Source organism: Dendrobates tinctorius, unplaced genomic scaffold (genome assembly GCF_039654945.1).
Source record: "Dendrobates tinctorius isolate UK_male_01 unplaced genomic scaffold, ASM3965494v1 ptg000011l, whole genome shotgun sequence".
NCBI classification, from domain to species: domain Eukaryota; kingdom Metazoa; phylum Chordata; class Amphibia; order Anura; family Dendrobatidae; genus Dendrobates; species Dendrobates tinctorius.
The window spans coordinates 90,243,659-90,264,788 of NW_027361679.1; positions in this window are offsets into that span (position 1 = coordinate 90,243,659).

Sequence of the window (21,130 nt, forward strand, 5' to 3'; positions counted from 1 at the left end):
AATTTTAAGAATTGTAAACTATTTTTTGCTTTGAAACCTAACTCATCTTGGAGCTCTGTGCAGCAGGTTAAAATTGTCATTTCCCTGCTGTGCGGCGATCCCCAGGATTGGCCCAAAATTTCTTTGACATCTGGAGATACTATTCTGGCTAATGTGGACGTGTTTTTTCAAGCCTTGGGGTTGTTGTATGATGAACCTAATGCTATTGATCAAGCTGAGAAAACCTTATTGGCATTGAACCAGGGTCAGGATTCTGCAGTTATATTGTCAAAAATTCCGAAAGTGGGCAGTCCTTACTAAATGGAATGACGATGCCCTAGCAGCTCTCTTTCGGAAGGGTTTGGCAGAAACCGTAAAAGATGTTATGGTGGGATTTCCTGTTCCCTCTGGTCTAAACGATTCTGTCATCGGCCATTCAAATTGATTGGCGTTTACGTGAACGTAAAACTACTCGAGAGGCGTTGTCGCCTTTCGAATGAACATCTGAACCCATGCAATGTGATAGGGTTTTGTCTAGGGCGCAACTTCAGGAGTTTAGAAGGCATAATAAGCTGTGTTTTTTTCTGTGGAGACGCCTCTCATACTATTTCTGTCTGCCCTAAATGAGAAAAGCGTTTTGCTCACACATTTGCGGTGGGCAGTGTACAGCCTAAGTTTCTTTTGGCGATTACCCTGATCTGCTCCTTGTCTACATTTTCCGCTAAGGCTTTTGTAGATTCAGGAGTAGCTTTGAATCTGGCTTTGGACTTTGCTAAACGTTGTGGTTTTCCCATGATACCCCTGCGGACTCCTATCCCTTTGAGGGGTATTGATGCTACTCCCTTGGCGGAGAATAAACCCCAGTTTTGGACCCAGGTGATAATGCGGGTCAGCCCGGACCACCAAGAAAATTGTAAACTTTTGGTGTTGCACAATTTGCATGATACTATAGTTCTGGGTTTTCCTTGGTTGCAAACTCATAATCCTGTTTTGGATTGGAAATCTGTGTCTGTGGTGAGTTGGGGTTGTCAATGTGTTCTTAGTGATACTCATGTTTTCTCCACCTCTCCCCAGTCTCATGATATTCCTGACTATTTGGCTGATTTTTCTGATGTATTTAGTGAGAGTGTACCTGCGTCTTTGCCTCCTCATAGGAGTTATGACTGCAATTGAGTTAATGCCCGGGTGTAAATTTCCCAAGGGTCGGCTTTTCAATTTATCGGTACCTGAACATGATGCTATGCGATCTTATATCAAGGAGTCATTGGAGAAGGGTCATATTAGACCATCCTCTTCACCTTTAGGTGCTGTTTTTTTGTGGCCAAGAAAGATGGTTCATTAAGGCCATGTATTGACTATTGTTCCCTTAACAAAATCACTGTTAAATATCAGTACCCGTTACCCCTGATTTCTGATTTATTTTCCAGAGTTAAAAGTGCCTGTTGGTTTACCAAGCTTGACCTTAGGGGGCGTATAATCTTATTCGCATCAAGCACGGGGATGAATGGAAGACGGCTTTTAATACTCCGTAGGGACATTTTGAGTACCTGGTGATGCCTTTTGGGCTCACTAGTGCCCCTTCGGTCTTCCAGTCTTTTATGAACGATATTTTCCGGGACTTTGTGGATAAGTTTTTGATCATTTATCTTGATGATATTTTGATCTTTTCCAGTGATTGGGATTCTCATGTGGAACATGTCCCTCATGTTCCGGATTTTGAGGGAAAATTCTCTGTATGTTAAGGGATCGAAGTGCCTTTTTGGTGTACAGAGGATTTCATTTTTAGGATTCATTTTGTCCCCGTCTGCTATTGAAATGGACCCGGCCAAGATACAGGCCATTTATGATTGGGTTCAGCCCACTTCTTTGAAGGCTCTCCAGAAGTTTTTGGGTTTTGCTAATTTCTACCGTAAATTTATAAGTAATTTTTCTGGTATTGTTAAACCACTGACTGATTTGACCAAAAAGGTCGCTGATGTGGTGAATTGGTCTCCAGAGGCAGTCTCAGCATTTCAGGAGCTTAAGCGGAGATTCACTTCTGCTCCGGTTCTACGGCAACCTGATGTCTCACTTCCATTTCGGGTGGAGGTAGATGCTTCTGAGATTGGTGCAGGAGCCGTTTTGTCCCAAAAAGATCCGGTGACTTCTAAGATGAATCCCTGTGCCTTCTTTTCTCGAAAATTCTCCCCATCTGAACGCAACTATGACATGGGGAATCGGGAATTGTTGGCCATGAAATGGGCATTTGGAGAGTGGAGACATTGGTTGCAGGGAACTAGACGTCAAGTTGTGGTCCTCACCGACCACAAGAATTTGATTGATCTTGAATCAGCCAAACACTTGAATCCTAGACAGGCTAGGTGGGCCTTGTTTTTCACGCATTTTAATTTTGTGGTCTCTTTTCTTCCGGGCACTAAGAATGTTAAGGCGGACGCCCTTTCTAGGAGTTTCTTTGAGGATTCTCTTGATGTGACCGAGCCTAGTACCATTCTAAATGAGGGTGTAGTTCTTTCTGCTATTTCACCTGATTTGAGACGTGCCCTGGAGGAATTTCAGGAGGACAAACCTGAACGTTGCCCTATGGGAAAATTGTATGTCCCTGACCAGTGGAGGAAAAGAGTAATGTCTGAAATTCATTGCTCCGCGTTGGCTGGTCATCCAGGTATTTTTGGTACAAGAGATTTGGTGAGTCGGTCTTTTGGTGGCCTGCCTTATCTCGTGATGTCAGGAATTTTGTGCAGTCCTGTGGGACTTGTTCTCGGTCCAAGCCCTGTTCTCGCTCTAGTGGGTTGTTGATGCCCCTGCCAGTACCCAGGGGGCCATGGACTCATGTCTCAATGGATTTTATTTCCGATCTTCCTCTCAGAGAATGACTTATCTGGGTGATTTGTGATAGATTTTCTAAGATGGTCCATCTTGTACCACTCCCAAAGTTGCCATCTTCTTCTGAGTTGGTGCCCTTGTTTATACAAACAGGTGGTTCGGTTGCATGGGATTCCTGAGAACATTGTGTCGGACAGAGGTGTCCAGTTTGTTTCCAGATTTTGGAGAGCTTTATGTTCCAAACTGGGAATTCAGTTATCTTTCTCCTCTGCTTTTCATCCTTAGACCAATGGGCAGACTGAGAGAACAAACCAGACTTTGGAGTCCTATTTGAGATGTTTCATATTTGCTGATCAGGATGACTGGGTCTCATTTTTGCCCTTGGCCAAATTCGTGCTAAACAATAGAGCTTGTTCTGCCACTTTGATGTCGCCCTTTTTCTGTAACTTTGAGTTTCATCCTCGATTTTCTTCAGGGCAAGTGGAATCTTCTGCCTGCCCAAGTGTGGACTCTGTGGTAGAGAGAATGCAGCAGATTTGGGACGAAGTGGTGGATAAGTTGTCCCACTCTCAGGAACAGCCCAACTGTTTTCCAACTGGCATAGGACAATTGGTCCCCAGTTTAAAGTGGGTGATATGGTTTGGTTGTCTTCAAAGAATATTCCTATGAAGGTTGCGTCTCCAAAATATTATAAGATTTTGGAGATCCTTAATCCCGTTTCTTTCCAATTGGTTCTTCCAGTTACGTTTAAGATCCATAACGTGTTTCATAAATCTTTGTTGAAGAGGTTTGTGGAGCCAGTAGTTCCTATGGCGGTGCCTCCTGACCCTGTATTGGTTAAAGGCAATTTGGAGTATGAGGTAGAGAAAATATTGGATTCTCGTTTGGCTAGGCGGAGACTCCAGTACTTGGTCAGATGGAAGAGTTATGGCCAGGAGGATAATTCTTGGGTCTCTGCTTCTGACATTCATGCCGAAAGATTGGTTCGTGCTTTTCACCGGGCCCATCCTGATTGGTCTGGTGGTGTGGATGAGGGTTCGGTGTCCCCTCCTCAGGGGGGGTACTGTTGTGAATTCGCTTCCTGGCCTCCTTCTGGTTATTACTGAAGGTAGTGGAGCTGGTCAGATCGACAGAGGGGTTGCAAGTTCTCTTTCTGGGCTCCCTCTAGTGGTTACTGGAGGTAATGGAGCTGATCTGATTGACAGAGGCTTGCCACCTGATAATGATTGGAGATCTGGGGTTTCAATTGGGATTTAAGACAGCCGACTCCCTCTATCCCTGCTGGTGATTTACTTCCTGTTCCTCCTGAGGTGTGATTTCTCCAGCTCTGTCCCTGCATGTTCAGCTAAGTGGTTTATTTGCTATTCTGTTTGCATTTGATCTGGTTTTGTCTATCTCTTCTTGGTGCAGGTCAGCCAGCTCCGGCTGGGGCTGTACTGAATCACCGCCCATATGTTACTGCTTGTGCCAGTTTGTTTTATCCCGTTACAATGGTCTCTTTTTGCTGTTTTCAGAATATACCAGAGTGCTGATACAGTGGGGGGGCGAAGTCGTGTGACTTCAGTGTTTTTTGCATCAGGCGTGTTGGACTTTTTGCAGGGTTTTTTGCGTGATTGCAGACAGTGTCTTTCCTTTCCTGTCTAGTCAGTGTGGGCCCCATCATTTGCTCAGTCTATTTTCCTGCCTGTGTTTGTGTTTTCATCTTGTCTCACTGACAATATATGTTTGGGGGCTATCTATTCCTTTGGGGTCTGCTCTGGGGCAGTTTTAAGAATGAGTCACCGAGGAGGAAAAAACAAAAAGCAAGCTAAGCCCAGAAAACAGGAGAGGTTGGTAACTAGCGGATTGCAGACCCCTGATCCTATCCACAACAACTAGCAGTAGCCGTGGAGCGTGCCTACGGTGGTCCTAGACGTCTTGTCACGGCCGGAGAACTAAATAAGCCTAAAGAAAGGGAAAATCTAAACTGCCCCAGAGCAGACCCCAAAGCAATAGACAGCCCCCAACATGTATTGTCGGTGAAAAAAGATGAAAACACAGACACAGGTAGAAAGATAGGCTGAGCAAACGATGGGGCCCTCGCTAACTAGAAAGGACAGGAAAGAAAAGCTGCTGTCTGCAATCACGCAAAAAACCCTGCCAAAAAGAATGTCCAACACGTCTGATAGAAAAAGGCCCTGAAGTCGCTAGACTTCAAATCACTCTATCAGCACTCAGGTATATTCTGAAGACAGAGCAAAAGAGATCAACTGAAAATGGGGATTCAGCCCAGTCCCAGCCAGGGCTGGCGGAACACAAAAACTAAGTAAACCAGACAAAAACTCATATGAACAATAGCAGAGAAAACTTAGCTTTAGGAAGGCAGGAACCAAACTGGAAACCAGGAGCCACAGTCAGGAAAATCACCAGCAAGAAACTAGGGAGTCGGCTTTCTTAAATCCAATCAGAAACTCCTGATGTCCAATCGCAGTCCTCTTCCTCAGGTGGCCAGTCTCTGTCATTTAGATCAGCTTCATTACCTCCCTTCACCAACAGAGGGAGTCCAGATAGAGAACTCACTACTGCTCTGTCAGCACAGCCAGCTCCATAACCCTCACCTGAAGCCAGAGGCAAACCCGAAAATGAGCTCACAACAGGCAGTTTATATTTCTCCTTTCTTGCTTTAGGCTTAGTTAGCTCTCCGGCTGTGCCGAGGCATCTAGGATCATCGTAGGTACGCTCCACGGCTATTGCTAGCTGTGTGGATAGGATCAGGGGTCTGAAATCTGCTTAGGTACCAACCTCTCTGGTTTTCTGTGGCCTAGCCTGGACCTGCTCTCCTCCTCAGTGACCCATTCATAACAGAGGACACCTGGAAAGACACAGCAGGGAAAGGAACCACAGACAAGAAGACTGACAGACAGAGGTAGGCCAGAGTTCAGACAAGGCTTAGGTGTGAGACAAGGAATAGGACTAAGGAGAGATACAAAGCAAGGCTGGATCAAGACAAGACAAGGAGTAATGGCACCGGGACCAGGATATTCTGCCTTTCTGCCTCCTGGAGGGCGGACAGAGAAGTACTAGGCTAAGTACAGAGACAGGGCTAGAACAAGGCACAGAGACCAGGATATTCTGCCTCCTGGAGGGTAGACAGAGAGTACCAAGCAAGGCAAGGGGAAAAACCTCCAGAGAAGGAGATACACAGGAGAGGACCTGGCAGGCTCAGTAACAAGATACTGAGTTTAGACATTGCTCAGGCAAGGTTGTGGGTAGGGCAGCCCTAAATAGTAGAGGGCTCTAGGTAATTGGTCAGGGACACATTAGCCAGGTGCAGCCTGACTCCATAAGAAGCAGAGAGTTCAGGTGCCACCCCCCTATATACATAGTCAGGAAACATGAACACAGCAGACAGGAGACAAGTCAAGGAGCTGGCAGTAAACAGAATTCACAGCATGAGCAAGTTGGTGAGTGGGGAATGGGAGGCCATGCAGCGATGCCAGCAGAGTTGTTACAACGGCCAATGAAAACCCAAATGTCATTATCTCAGTAAATTAGAATAATTGACAAAAAAACACTTGAAAAGGCTTCCTAAGCATTTAAAAAAGTCCCTTAGTTTGTTTCAGTAGGCTCCACAATCATGGGGAAGACTGCTGATTTGACAGATGTCTAGAAGGCAGTTATTGCAACACCCCACAAAGAGAGTAAGTCAAATCCGCAGTAAAACGGCAGGTATAAAAATGTTTGCTGCGGAGTAGGTGATTTGGCTGTCAAAAACGCTGCAGAGGGAAATGATGTCAAATAGAGGAAGTGTGTGGGAGGAGAATGTGTGTGTGTTGGCATAGAAGAACAGTCACCATCTTGGAAGAAGCTGAAATGGAGTCCTATTGTCACATGGGGATTGACGTTGGCCGTCTGATTGAGCTGGTAAATTGTGTCTGCGTGTATCCCCATGTGACGATAGTGACAGTGATTGAACTCAGTAGTCTGATTGGACTACACTTCCATCCGGCTATGTCCGCTGTCACATAATGACAGCATGAGCCGATGATGGGAGAGTATTCCCTTCATCAGTCTCCTGAGTTCAATTGTTGAAAAAAGCACATAATCAAATACATATTCACATACATACTCACTGAACACCTAGTTCCCGATGCTTTATTAAAAATAATAAAGCAGCAACATACTCACCCAGGAAGACCCCACTTCTTACCCCGAGACATAAAAAAGCCAGGCTGGAGTTTGCCAAAACTTACCTGAAAAAGCCTAAAATGTTTTGGAAGAATGTTCTCTGGTCACGAGACAAAAGTAGAGCTTTTTGGGCAAAGGCATCAACATAGAGTTTACAGAAAAAAAAAGAGGCATTCAAAGAAAAGAACACGGTCCCTACAGTCAAACATGGCGGAGGTTCCCTGATGTTTTGGGGTTGCTTTGCTGTCTCTGGCACTGGACTGCTTGACCGTGTGCACGGCATTATGAAGTCTGGGGCCCAGTGTGAGAAAGCTGGGTCTCCCTCAGAGGTCATGGGTCTTCTAGCAGGACAATGACCCAAAACACACTTCAAAAAGCACTAGAAAATGGTTTGAGAGAAAGCACTGGAGACTTCTAAGGTGGCCAGCAATGAGTCCAGACCTGAATCCCATAGAACACCTGTGGAGAGATCTAAAAATGGCAGTTTGGAGAAGGCACCCTTCAAATATCAGGGACCTGGAGCAGTTTGCCAAAGAAGAATGATCTAAAATTCCAGCAGAGCATTGTAAGAAACTCATTGTTACCGGAAGCGGTTGGTCGGTTATTTTGGCTAAAGGTTGTGCAACCAAGTATTAGGCTGAGGGTGCCAATACTTTTGTCTGGCCCATTTTTGGAGTTTTGTGTGAAATGATCAATGTTTTGCTTTTTGCTTCATTCTCATTTGTGTTTTTTCATTTAAGACAAATTAAATGAAGATAATAATACCAAAGTATTTGTGTTTGCAATCATTTTCAGGAAGAAACTGAGTATTATCTGACAGAATTGCAGGGGTGTCAATACTTTTGGCCACAACTGTATAGACGCTTCTCTATTACTAAGCCATGGGCTTGATGTCACCGGACAATACACAGGTGACATCAACCCCACAAATATTACACCACTTACCACCGTTACAGGGCAAGTGGGAAGAGCAAGGTTAAGTGCATCTTAAGAGCAAGAATTGGTGCATCTATAAGATGCGCCATTTCTGGGGTGGCTGAGAGCTGATGTTTTTATCTTTGGGGGGCCAATATCCATAGCCCCTTCCAAGGCTACTAATATCAGCCCACAGCTGTGTGCCTAGCCTTTGCTCGTTCGATTTTATAGAGTGACCCCATGTCAATTTTTTCTGGGGTTCCCCTGTAAAATAGCCAGTAAAGGTGTAACAACCCTGCTGGCATCACTGCATGGCCTCCCATCTCCCGCACACCAACTTACTCACTACTCCAGGTCATGCTGTGATTTCTGTCTGCTGCCAGCTCCATGCGCTATGCTTCGTCTCCTGCTTTCTCTCTGCATGTTACCTGGCTGTGTGTATAGGGGGGTGGCTCCTGAACTCTACTTCTTATGGAGTCAGGGTGCACCTGGCTAATGTGTCCCTGACCAATTACCTAGAGCCCTCTATTTTTTAGGGCTGCCCCACCCACAGGAACATTGCCTGTGCAATGTCTAAACTCAGTGTTTTGCTGCTGTGCAAGCCAGGCCCTGTTCTGTGTTTCTCCTTCTCTGGAGGCTACACTCCTAGCTTTGTCTTATGCCTGTCTGTCTTTCAGGAGGCAGTATATCCTGGTCTCTGTGCTATAACTCCTGACCTTGTCTTGCCTAGTACCTCAGTCCACCCTCCAGGAGGCGGAATATCCTGGTCCTTGAGTCTTTGTCCCTGTACCTTGTCTGAACTCTGACCTACCCCCATGTCTTTGGCTTCTTTCCCTGTGTCCTCCCTGTCCGTGCTCTGCACCCTTGCGGCTCTGCCTGTTCCGCACCCTTGTGGCTCCGCACCCTTGCGGCTCCGCCTGCTCTGCACTTCTGTGGTTCCCCCTGCTCCACACTCCTGCGGCTCCGCCTGCTCTGCACTTCTGTGGCTCCCCCGGCTCCGCCTACTCTGCACTCATGCCTGTATCCATACCTGCACCTCCACAGGACCAAAACCTGTTCCTTCATATTCCACTCCTTCCTGTCTGTACCCGTACCTGCACCCGTTGTGTGAACAGGCACAAACCTGTTCCTTCATGATCCATTCCTTCCTGCCTGTATCAGTACTGGCACCCGCTGTGTGAACAGGTCTCTACCTGTTTCTTCATATCTCACTCCTGTCTGCCCTGTTTCTCCTGTGCCATCCTTCCCTGTGTCTCAAAGCCGTGCCCACTTGCCAGTGCATCAAAGCCGTGCCCGCTTGCCCTGTGCCTGAAGCCTTGCCAGTCTGCCCTGTATCTGAAGCCGTGCCAGTCGGCCATGTCTGAAACCGTGCCCACCTGTCCTGTGTCTCAAGCTGTGCCCACCTGTCCTGTGTCTCAAGCCATGCCCGCCAGCCCTGTCTCAGCCGTGCCTACTTGCCTGCCTGTCAGTCGCACCAGTCCAAGTGCCTTGTTCCCCGAGTGGCATCAGCAGCCACAGACACCACCCTGGAGTGGCACCTAGCAGCTACCTGCCGCACAAGCCTGACCTCACCATCAGAGGCTCCAGCGAAGACTGAGGTAGCTGTCATAGTCACGCCCCTTCCAGGGTAGTCTGGTTTATGGCACAGTGGGTCCACAACCCCCCAGCTCGTGCCAATCAGCCAAGGCGCGAGGGTGACAAAAGGCTAAGCAAACATCTGTGATCTGATATTAATAGCCTGGGAACCTTTGACTTCTTCCCAGAATATTAACATCAGCCCTCAGCAGTCAGCTTTCACTCTGCTGGTTATGAAATTTACGCGGGAGCCCATGCAATTTTTTAAAATTTTTTATACCTAGATATATATCTATATCAGACCTGGGTGAAGTGTGGCCCGCGGGCCACATCTGGCTGTCTCAGTCTGGCCCGTGGACCGAGACAGCTGTGAGGCTGGAAATCAGAGGCCCACGGGCCGCATGGTGCCCGCCCACTTGCTGTTTCCATGTGCAGCTCTGCACTGCTGACTCCTTTGGTGGAGGGGCCTCTGGCCACTTCCTCCACCAATCAGCGTGTGAAACAGCTGACACAATGACTTCATTTCATCGCGTCAGCTATGTACTCTAGAGAATTCTTGCACCAGAGGCAGAGAGAGAAGCAGAGCGCCGAGGATCAGGACTGAGGTGTATGGGCTGTTTGGGTGGGCATGGGGAGACTATGGGGGGTGACATGGGGCTGCACACATGGGGGGTGACATGGGGCTGCACACATAGGGGGGTGACATGGGGCTGCACACATAGGGGGGTGACATGGGGCTGCACACATGGGGGGTGACATGGTGCTGCACACATGGGGGGGTGACATGGTGCTGCACACATGGGGGGGTGACATGATGCTGCACATAGGAGGTGACATGGTGCTGCACATGGGGTGGTGACATGGTGCTGCACACAGGGGGGTGACATGGTGCTGCACACAGGGGGGTGACATGGTGCTACACATAGGGGGTGACATGGGGCTGCACATAGGGGGTGATATGTTGCTGCATATGGAGGTGACATGCTGCACATGGGGAGGCTATGGGGGTGACATGCAGTGTATATAGGGAGGCTCTGTGGGGCTCATGCAGTGTATATAGGGAGGCTGTGTGGGGCTCATGCAATGCATATAGGGAGGCTGTGTGGGGCTCACGCAGTGTATATAAGGAGGCTGTGTGGGGATCATGCATTATTTAGGGGAGGCTGTGGGGCTCATGCAGTGTATATAGGGAGGCTGTGGGGCTCATGCAGTATAGGGAGGCTGTGTGCATCTCATGCAGTATAGGGAGGCTGTGTGGGGCTCATGCAGTGTGTATAGGGAGGCTTTGCGTGGCTCATGCCGTACATGAGGCGGCTGTGTGGGGTTCATGCTGCATATGGGGAAAGCTGTGTGGGGCTCATGCCGCATATGGGGGAGGCTGTGTGGGGCTCATGCTGTATATAAGGAGGCTTTGTGGGGCTCATGCCGCATATGGGGGAGGCTGTGTGGGACTCATGCCGCATGTAAGGGGCTCATACGATATACAGAAGGGGCTGTGCTCAGGTTTAAGCGATACATAGGGACATGTCAGCATACTTAATTCTGCTCAATATTAAGTGATACAATTAATATTAATAAAATTATCACTAATATATTATAATATATCAATATTAATATTGAGCAGAATTGATTTCGGCCCTCCACAACAGTCATGGTCTCTCATGTGACCTCTCGGGATAATTAATTGCCCACCCCTGATCTATATCTAGATATACATATTAGATATATTTTTTTTATATTTGTGTCTGTGAACATTATAAATTGGAATATGGTATGTGCTGACATTATGGTATACATTGTAGGTAAAGGACATACCAGCTATATGAGACCTGGCGTGTGAGTCCTACAAGGATATATATCATTGAGATGTTTGTTGGACGAAAATCTTGAGAGATCTCTATCCGGACTGTTTATCATACAAAAGTTACCTTCAGTTGCAAATTGGTAATTATTTTTTAATGTTATTTAAAAATTAAAAATACTTTTTAAAAAATGGAATGAGAATGATCATAGTGGGTTGTAATTTTTGTATTTAAGCTCGTGATGTTAAACAAAGGTGGCGGTCTGTCAGAGCATTCAATAAATTCCACACCAAATATACCAAGAATGGCTCCTCATCCCCGAAACATAAGTGTCCTTTCTACGAAGAGATGTTGTTTATGTTAACTCTGCAATGTCCTGCTTGTTAAGTTTTTAAAACTAATGATACATTATTATTTAAAGATATATATAGCCTTAACCCCTTCATGACGAAGCCTATTTTGACCTTAATGACCAGGCCATTTTTTTTAATTCTGACCAGTGTCCCTTTATGAGGTAATAACTCAGGAACGCTTCAACTGATCCTAGCAATTCTGAGATCGTTTTTTCGTGACATATTGGGCTTCATGTTAGTGGTAAATTTAGGTCGATAATTTTTGCGTTTATTTGTGAAAAAATCAAAAATTTGGCGAAAATTTCGCAATTTTGAATTTTTATTCTGTTAAACCAGAGCGTTATGTGACACAAAATAGTTACTAAATAACATTTCCCACATGTCTACTTTACATCAGCACAATTTTGGAAACAAAATATTTTTTGGTTAGGAAGTTATAAGGGTTAAAAGTTGACCAGTGATTTCTCATTTTTACAACAAAATTTACAAAACCATTTTTTTAGGGACTACCTCACATTTGAAGTCACTTTGAGGGGTCTATATGGCAGAAAATACCCAAAAGTGACACCATTCTAAAAACTGCACCCCTCAAGCTACTCAAATCTACATTCAAGAAGATTATTAACCCTTCAGGTGTTTCACAGGAACTAAAGCAACGTGGTCATAAACCACTGTTTGGGCGCACGGCAGGGCTCAGGTGGGAAGGAGCGCCATTTGACTTTTTGAATGGAAAATATGCTGGAATATTTAGCGGCTGCCATGTCACATTTGGAGTGCCCCTGTGGGCCTAAACATTGGCGTTCCCCCACAAGTGACCCCATTTTGGAAACTAGACCCCCCAAGGAACTTATCTAGATGCATAATGATCACTTTGAACCCCCAGGTGCTTCACAAATTGATCTGTAAAAAAAAAAAGTACTTTTTTTTCACAAAAATTTTATTTTAGCCTGTTTTTTCATTTCACTTAGGCAACAGGATAAAATGGATCCTAAAATTTGTTGAGCAATACCGATACCGATACCTAATATGTGGTCATAAACCACTGTTTGGGCGCACGGCAGGGCCCGGAAGGGAAGGAGCACCATTTGACTTTTTGAATGGAAAATTAGCTACAATCGTTATCGGACACCATGTCACGTTTGGAGAGCCCCTGTGTGCCTAAACATTGGAGCTCCCCCACAAGTGACCCCATTTTGGAAACTAGACCCCTTATGGAACTTATCTAGATGAGTAATGAGCACTTTGAACCCCCAAGTGCTTCACAAAAGTTTATAACACAGAGCAGTGAAAATGAAAAAATAATTTTTTTTCCTCAAAAATGATTTTTTAGCACGCTATTTTTAATATTCACAAGGCTAACAGGAGAAATTGGACCACAAAAGATGTTGTTCAGTTTGTCCTGAGTACGCTGGTACCCCATATGTGGGGGGAACAAGTTTGGGCGCACGGCAGGGCTCAGAAGGGAAGGAGTGCCATTTCACTTTTTGAAATGCAAATTACTTCTAATCATTAGCGGACACCATGTCGGGTTTGGAGAGCCCCTGTGTGCCTAAACATTGGATTTCCCCCACAAATGACCCCATTTTGGAAACTAGACCCCCTAAGGAACTTATCTAGATGCATAGTGAGCACTTTGAACCCCCAAGTGCTTCACAAAAGTTTATAATGCAGAGCCGTGAAAATAAAAAATATTTTTTTCTCAAAATTGTTTTTTAGTGCGCAATTGTTTATTTTCACAAGGGTACCAGGATAAATTGGACCCCAGAGTTGTTGTCCAGTTTGTCCTGAGTACGCTGGTACCCCATATGTGGGGGGACCACTGTTTGGGCACACGTCGGGGCTCGGAAGGGAAGTAGTGACATTTTGAAATGCTGACTTTGATGGAATGGTCTGCGGGCATCATGTTACATTTGCAGAGCCCCTGATGTACCTAAACTGTGGAACCCCCCACAAGTGACCCAATTTTGGAAACTAGACCCCCCAAGGAATTTATCTAGATGTGTGATGAGCACCTTGAACCTCCAAGCGCTTCACAGAAGTTTATAACGCAGAGCCTTCAAAATAAAAAATATTTTTTTTCCTCAAAAAAAATGATTTTTAGCCAGCAATTTTTCACAAGGGTAGCAGGATAAATTGGACCCCAAAAGTTGTTGTGCAGTTTGTCCTGAGTACACTGGTACCCCATATACAGTTGTGGCCAAAAGTATTGACACCCCCGCAATTCTGTCAGATAATACTCATACTCAGTTTCTTCCTGAAAATGATTGCAAACACAAATTCTTTGGTATTATTATCTTCATTTAATTTGTCTTAAATGAAAAAACACAAAAGAGAATGAAGCAAAACATGGATCATTTCACACAAAACTCCAAAAATGGGCCAGACAAAAGTATTGGCACCCTCAGCCTAATATTTGGTTGCACAACCTTTAGCCAAAATAACTGCGACCAACTGCTTCCGGTAACCATCAATGAGTTTCTTACAATGCTCTGCTGGAATTTTAGACCATTCTTCTTTGGCAAACTGCTCCAGGTCCCTGATATTTGAAGGGTGCCTTCTCCAAACTGCCATTTTTAGAGCTCTCCACAGGTGTTCTATGGAATTCAGGTCTGGACTCCTTGCTGGCCACCTTAGAAGTCTCCAGTGCTCTCTCTCAAACCATTTTCTAGTGCTTTTTGAAGTGTTTGGGTCATTGTCCTGCTGCAAGACCCATGACCTCTGAGGGAGACCCAGCTTTCTCACACTGGGCCCTACATTATGCTGCAAAATTTGTTGGTAGTCTTCTGACTTCATAATGCCATTCACACGGTCAAGCAGTCCAGTGCCAGAGACAGCAAAGCAACCCCAAAACATCAGGGAACCTCCGCCATGTTTGACTGTAGGGACCGTGTTCTTTTCTTTGAATGCCTCTTTTTTCTCCTGTAAACTCTACGTTGATGCCTTTGCCCAAAAAGCTCTACTTTTGTCTCATCTGACCAGAGAACATTCTTCCAAAACGTTTTAGGCTTTTTCAGGTAAGTTTTGGCAAACTCCAGCCTGGCTTTTTTATGTCTCGGGGTAAGAAGTGGGGTCTTCCTGGGTCTCCTACCATACAGTCCCTTTTCATTCAGACGCCGACGGATAGTACGGGTTGACACTGTTGTACCCTCGGACTGCAGGGCAGCTTGAACTTGTTTGGATGTTAGTCGAGGTTCTTCATCCAACATCGGCACAATCTTGCGTTGAAATTTTTTCTTTTCCGTCCACATCTAGGGAGGTTAGCCACAGTGCCATGGGCTTTAAAACTTCTTGATGACACTGCGCACGGTAGACACAGGAACATTCAGGTATTTGGAGATGGACTTGTAGCCTTGAGATTGCTCATGCTTCCTCACAATTTGGTTTCTCAAGTCCTCAGACAGTTCTTTGGTCTTCTTTCTTTTCTCCATGCTCAATGTGGTACATACAAGGACACAGGTTGAGTCAACTTTAATCCATGTCAACTGGATGCAAGTGTGATTTAGCTATTGCCAACACCTGTTAGGTGCCACAGGTAAGTTACAGGTGCTGTTAATTACACAAATTAGAGAAGCATCACATGATTTTTCGAACAGTGCCAATACTTTTGTCCACCCTCTTTTTTATGTTTGGCGTGGAATTATATCCAATTTGGCTTTAGGACAATTATTTGTGTTTTTTCATTTAAGACAAATTAAATGAAGATAATAATACCAAAGAATATGTGTTTGCAAACATTTTCAGGATGAAACTGAGTATTATCTGACAAAATTGCAGGAGTGTCAATACTTTTGGCCACAACTGTATGGGCGGAACCATTGTTTGGGCACATGTAAGGGCTCGGAATGGAAGTAGTGACGTTTTGAAATGCAGACTTTGATGGAATGGTCTGTGGTCGTCGTTACATTTGCAGAGCCCCTGATGTGCCTAAACAATAGAACACCCCCAAAAGTGACCCCATTTTGGAAACTAGACCCCCCAAGGAACTTATCTAGATGCCTGGTGAGCACTTTGAACCCCCAAGTGCTTCACAGAAGTTTATAACGCAGAGATATGAAAATAAAAGAAAACATTTTTTCCACAAAAATAATTTTTTAGCCCCCAATTTTTTATTTTCCCAAGGGTAACAGGAGAAATTAGACCCCCAAAGTTGTTGTGCAATTTTTCCTGAGTACGCTGATACCCCATATGTGGGGGTAAACCACTGTTTGGGCTCACGTCGGGGCTTGGATGGGAGGGAGCACCATTTGACTTTTTTAACGCAAAATTGGCTGGAATCAATGGTTGCACCATGTCGTGTTTGGAGACCCCCTGATGCGCCTAAACAGTGGAAACCCCTCAATTCTAACTTCAACCCTAACCCCAACACACCCTTAACCACAGCCCTAACCCCAACACATCCCTAACCCTAATCCCAACCCTAACCACAAGCCTAACCCTAATTCCAACCCTAACCCTAATTCCACCCTACAACCCTAATTCCAACCGTAACCCTAATTCCAAAGCTAACCCTAACCCTCTTTCCAACCCTAACCCTCTTTCCAACCCTAACCCTAATGGAAAAAAAAATAAAAATAATTTATTTTATTGTTTGTTCCTTCCTATGGGGGTGATAAAGGTGGGGGGTTATTTACTTTTCATTGTATTTTGACCACTGTGAGAGTTTATCACAGTGATCAAAATGAATGAATGGAAATTGCAGTCGGCAGGCGCACTGCACATGTGCCCGCCATTTTCTAATATGGCGGCGCCCATGGTCCGGGACCGCGGGACATCGGGAGCCATAGCGGCACTCGGTGAGTACCAGGGGGTGGGAGGGGGGCGATCGGAAGGCGGGAGGAGTGGAGGGAAGGCGGGGGGAGCGGATGATGACAGCGGCAGCACATCGCCGCTGTCATTCAGTGGCGGGGGGCAGATCGCCCCCGTTAGCCGGTGGGGGGGTTGGATCGGTGTCACCAGCCATGTCCAATGCTACAGCAGCGTCGGACATGGCTGGATTGTAATATTTCATCAATTTTCATTGATGAAATATTACTATCTTTCTAATTGGCTGTTTCACTTTTAACAGCCAATCACAGCGATCGCAGCCACGTGGGGGCGAAGCCACGCCCCCCGTGGCGAAGTACAAAGCCCCCTATATCTGCGGGTCGGGTGACCTTTCAGTGACCTAGGTCACCCGACCCGCAGGGGGGCTTTAAAGTCTTGACGCCACATAGGCGTCACTGGTCAGATAGGCGTCATGAAAACTGGTGCCAATGTGGCGTCATTGGTCCTGAAGGGGTTAATAATGAAGACACTGAAGAGGCAGCAGGCACAACTGCAGCTGCATCTACTTCTGCAGCTGCAGAAAGTTCAACAAGTGCGAGCACAAAAAGAGCTGCCTATTCCATGGCAGTAACCGAGCCCACCAGCCCCCAAAAAACTAAAAAAAAAAAAAAAAAATAGAGACTGAGACTACAAGGCTGGCTAGTGAGACACTAGAGTTGATAAAAAAAATATCTACTACTGAGGCTCATTTTGATTTTTTTGCCTCAACTATAGCCAGCAAGACTCGCTTACTGCCACTGGATAGGCAGACACCATTCATGGCTACTAGGCTTTCTATTCATTCAGCATTTGAGGACTCAGCACCAATCAGTAGTTTAAACGACTTTTTGGTGGGGGTCACCCCAACCACCAGCACGTGAACAAGAACAGCGATACCCAAGACCAGCCAGCACGTTTTCTTACTATTCTGAGTCAACTAGCGCACAAAGTCCGGGCCCCTCACCCAATGAAAGTTTTAGTTCTGATACAGGTCCTAGATATGGGTATTGCCCTATCAGATTTTAAATTAACAACCCATCTTTGGCATCTGGGGGTACACTATGGCTGGTCCAAACAACGCAAGGAATTGTTACCATCTAAAGTTTGCGAGCAGGGCCCTCATTTCTTTTGGTATGTTTTGATCTGTGTTATGCTGTAATGTCTATTGTCTGTACAAGTCCCCTCTATAATGTAAAGTGCTGTGGAATATGTTGGCGCTAAAGAAATTTTTATTATTACAGAGACCTGACAATAGCTGGTGCTGTGACCCTCTGCTACCGTGATACGGGTGCACACCACCGTGCTCGTGCCCACTCCATTCCAGTTTAGAAAGTTGAGGTGATTCCTGCCAACAAGTGTCGCAGACCAGCCATCAAGCAGTTCAATGATTCAAAGATCAAAGTCTGCCACACGGAGTTTTGCATTGCCACCACAAGACCTGCTTCACCATCAAGAGACCAACACCTTCTTCTAAGCAAGGCAACATTCTTGTTCTGTAGTTCTGTAGAATTTACTTATCTGGCCAAAAGTTAAAGTTTTCATATTGAAAAAAATGACAATGTATGTCATAATGTTTTTATTGGTTATAAAATAAAGTTCTTTGAAATTTTTTTTTCTTTTTTATCAACGTTCACATAAGGGGTATATACAAGGGCTCTTGTGCTGAGTAACAAATACTTTTGCTACTACTCCAATTCATTTTATTACAGGGCTGGAGTGGTGATACAAATGTATTTACCCTGACCTACTTAACAGCTATCTAAATTTATTCCTGGCGACCTTCCCACCTTACACCACCATCCTTTGACCGAGCAGAATCAGTCACAATGCAATCTAAAACTGAATGACAGCCATGTTCTAGCCGTCATGGACTCATATTAACATTAGGGCCGGCATTATGAGCAGGCAGACCACTCAGCCGCCTAGGGCCCCAGCTCGTCCAGGGGCACCCAACCTGCCGCTGTGTCCCCCGAGTAAGAGGGCTCCGGCTACGCAGCTCACCACCCCCCAATTGTGCTTTCATCTTATTGTCATCATAGAAGCCGATACAGTTATGCCGGGGTCACACTTGCGAATGCAATGCGAGAAACTTAAGCGAGTCTCTCGCATCAATACCCAACACTGCTGCGGGCATTCAGACCGGAGTGTTCAGCTGCATGGAAATACATGCAGCCGCACACTCTGGTCCCGAGTATTGAGGCGAGTTTCTCGCATTGCACCGCGGCCTTACAAAGCAGTGATGGAGGAGAGAGAGTCATGTGACTCTCCCTCTCCCATCACTCATATTTAAAAGCAATTAAAATAAATAAAACACAAAAAATTAACAAATAGGGGTCAGTTAGGTAAATGAAAATAGATAATGAAGAACATTCTTTGCAAAACCCAAAAAATTTTTCGTTAGGTTTCTTCTTTACTTTCAATTTTCTTCCGTCCTCCTCTGCTGGTCAGGCTGCACATCACCAACACAGGAGTATTGCCATTGCACGGCACCTTCTAGACTCATAAAATAGTAAAGGTTTCTCGCACACGTGACCAGAGTTGGATGGCCTTCCCAGACCCACGTTGACCACTGGAGTAAATTTTGGCTGCTGTGACTCCACATCTACGTCAGTGCTGCACTCACGAGCATATACACTTGTGGCCAAAAGTATTGACACCCCTGCAATTCTGTCAGATAATACTCAGTTTCTTCCTGAAAATGATTGCAAACACAAATTCTTTGGTATTATTATCTTCATTTAATTTGTCTTAAATGAAAAAACACAAAAAGAATTATCCTAAAGCCATATTGGATATAATTCCACACCAAACATAAAAAAGAGGGTGGACAAAAGTATTATTATAGAAGGATAGGGAAAATGAAGGGAGGTCAGCTCACCAGTCTCGGTTGCGATCCATAATCCTCCTGCGCACGGAGTCACCTTGATCAGGGGTGTTGACTGAAGCAAAATAAAGGATGGAATCTCCAGCGCTGGACTTCAGTTAAAAATACATCATTTATTGTAAATTCTTAAAATCGAACAGAAAAAGTGTGGATAAGGACATACAGGCAGATGGGGTCTCTGGTGGTCTCCAACCAACGCGTTTCGACCTAGAGGGTCTTACTCATGGTTCACACTAGACCAATACTGACGACTACAAATAGTACAAAAACTAGTAAATCACAGGTGTTGGACAAAAGAATTAATGAAAATAGGGAGTATCCCTACCAGTTAACTCTTGCAAACGCTCAGCCTAATGTGGAGCTGAAACAAAAACTAGTCGGAAAAACAGGAAAAAAAAAAAAAAAAAAAAAAAAAAAACCTAATAAAAAGATATCATAAGAATATAATAACAATCACAAAAATTATCAGAATAACCAGAATTGAATAGGACTAAGTAGAATGTAAATATACAGAAGAAAATATCAATCTAATTGCAATATTAAATCAAGTCGTTTGTTCAGACCTAATGGTACTCTTGTATTTAATTTAAAAATCCAAAAGGATTCACGATTTAATAATTTTTTTTTTTTTTTTTTTCCTGTTTTTCCGACTAGTTTTTGTTTCAGCTCCACATTAGGCTGAGCGTTTGCAAGAGTTAACTGGTAGGGATACTCCCTATTTTCATTAATTCTTTTGTCCAACACCTGTGATTTACTAGTTTTTGTACTATTTGTAGTCGTCAGTATTGGTCTAGTGTGAACCATGAGTAAGACCCTCTAGGTCGAAACGCGTTGGTTGGAGACCACCAGAGACCCCATCTGCCTGTATGTCCTTATCCACACTTTTTCTGTTCGATTTTAAGAATTTACAATAAATGATGTATTTTTAACTGAAGTCCAGCGCTGGAGATTCCATCCTTTATTTTGGACAAAAGTATTGGCACTGTTCGAAAAATCATGTGATGCTTCTCTAATTTGTGTAATTAACAGCACCTGTAACTTACCTGTGGCACCTAACAGGTGTTGGCAATAACTAAATTACACTTGCAGCCAGTTGACATGGATTAAAGTTGACTCAACCTCTGTCCTGTGTCCTTGTGTGTACCACATTGAGCATGGAGAAAAGAAAGAAGACCAAAGAACTGTCTGAGGACTTGAGAAACCAAATTGTGAGGAAGAATGAGCAATCTCAAGGCTACAAGTCCATCTCCAAAGACCTAAATGTTCCTGGGTCTACCGTGCACAGTGTCATCAAGAAGTTTAAAGCCCATGGCACTGTGGCTAACCTCCCTAGATGTGGAAGGAAAAGAAAAATTGACAAGAGATTTCAACGCAAGATTGTGCGGATGTTGGATAAAGAACCTCGACTAACAGCCAAACAAGTTCAAGCTGCCCTGCAGTCCGAGGGTGCAACAGTGTCAACCCGTACTATCCGGCGGCGTCTGAATGAAAAGGGACTGTATTGTAGGAGACCCAGGAAGACCCCACTTCTTACCCCGAGACATAAAAAAGCCAGGCTGGAGTTTGCCGAAACTTACCTGAAAAAGCCTAAAACGTGTTTTGGAAGAATGTTCTCTGGTCAGATGAGACAAAAGTAGAGCTTTTTGGGCAAAGGCATCAACATAGAGTTTACAGGAGAAAAAAGAGGCATTCAACTAAAAGAACACGGTCCCTACAGTCAAACATGGCGGAGGTTCCCTGATGTTTTGGGGTTTCTCTGTTGCCTCTGGCACTGGACTGCTTGACCGTGTGCATGGCATTATGAAGTCTCAAGACTACCAACAAATTTT